We start from the raw sequence: 1,831 nt of genomic DNA on the forward strand, positions 1-1,831 counted from the left end.
GTGGTTCCTAAGCCTACAACCCTTTAAATTTTCTGTGGAACACAGGTCAGGGCACAAACATGGCAATGCTGACGGGTTGTCAAGGATGCACTCCCTAATATCCATGGTCGCTCATCCCTCGAGGTCTGAGCTGGGGGGGAGGATATGTGACAGAAACCAGGGGATGGTAATAAATTCCGTATATAGGGCTCCCAGGATACTAGACAGTTTCTATCCTGTTTGGCCTGGGAGTGCAGCCTTATAATACATACACTCCATCCCACAGTTTGGCAAGCGCTGGAACTGAGGGATGAGAGATCCAGACCAGAGTTTGTCTGCTGCCTGATTTCTGTCACCTGTCATGCTAATTAGGAATCAGGTATGAAAGACTGATTTCCTGTTTGCTCTGGTCTCCCCACAAGAGCCAGGAGGCTGGAAGGCTGCTGAACTACAGAGGGGAGAAGCCTCTTCCCCAAACAGGTTCAATCTTTCTGTTCATTTGTGTAAGACTGCAAAAGTACCATGTTTTGATGTTGGAAGTGGAAAAGCCACTTCCAACCCTGAGTCAGGGATATCTAAGTTAAGTTATCGCTCAGGTGAGCAGCTTTTGTTTTGATCTGTTTTCTGTTGTATGCACTGTGGCAGTCTCAGTGCCTGGGACTGAATAAACCAGGCATAGCCTGTTTAAAGGAACAGTACGTGACGCCTCATCATTTAACCTACCCTAAAAGACCGTGTTCTAAACAGTCCCGGACAAACGACGGAGCCCCAGAGTAAGCCGTTTGTCACAATGTGTATATATGTGTATATATGTGTATATATTTGTATATATGTGTATATATAAATATGGTGTGTGTGTGTGTGTGGGGACGGGTAAGGGGGATGGGGAGGAGGTGGAGGGGGAGGAGGGTCAGCACGGAGAGCCCTCCGCTCAAACCACACCCCCCCCTCCCGCTCAAGCTCCCGCTCCCTACAGCCCGCAGGTTCAATTGCCTCTCAGCGCGCAGTTGCACGCATTTATCCCTAACCACTTTGCTGTATGGTGTGTGTGTTGTGTTGTGTTTTGAACCCTTGTAGAGGTGTAATGGGTAAACAAAATGTATATAATTACTCACTGATAAAATATAGAATACATTTTTAATAGGGATAGATTTTAATAAAATGACTTGTACTTTATAAAACATTAATGTAAATTAATCTGTGCGATCATATCTGTGTTAAATAAATGTTACGCTGTGCTCACCACGGACAAGGAGGGACCCCGAAACTGAGGTGAGATGGGTAACAAACTGCACCCACAGCTACGGGGACATGCCTGGAAAGTGGAAAATAGGCATCTGGAACCGTCTGGGAGTATAAGATAAAGTAAGATACTCGCCAGACGAGAAGGGAGGTTCCAGAAGATAGGTGGTACCGAGAGCCTGGGGTCCAGAGCCGGGAGGTAGGTCGGAATCCGCAAACCGAGGTGAAGGGGTCGGGGAGTCCAGGAGGTCAGGATACAAACCAAGGGTAGAAGACCAGAGCGGATCCACAGCCAGGCCGGTTCAGTACGCAAGGGATCACTAAGGAGACAAAGAGACAGGAACTGAGGCAGGCACGATCGTGGTTAACACAGGTCATACAAAGCTATGCTCAGCCAAAGAATGAATGGCTGAGCAAGGTATAAGTAGGAGGAAGGACCAATAGGGAGAGGGGGAGTAACGAGGGAGCAGTCCCAGGAAAGATAGAGATTGGTAGGGAGAAACTCACCACAGCTGTGCTAGATGTGCAGCTTGTGAGCGGTGCACGCGCATCAGGCATGTGCACCGCGTGGGAGAGGCGTGCGCGGCCTCAGCTGGGGGCGGGAACTCCC

This window comes from Ascaphus truei (assembly GCF_040206685.1).
Source record: "Ascaphus truei isolate aAscTru1 chromosome 12 unlocalized genomic scaffold, aAscTru1.hap1 SUPER_12_unloc_8, whole genome shotgun sequence".
Taxonomy (NCBI): Eukaryota; Metazoa; Chordata; class Amphibia; order Anura; family Ascaphidae; genus Ascaphus; species Ascaphus truei.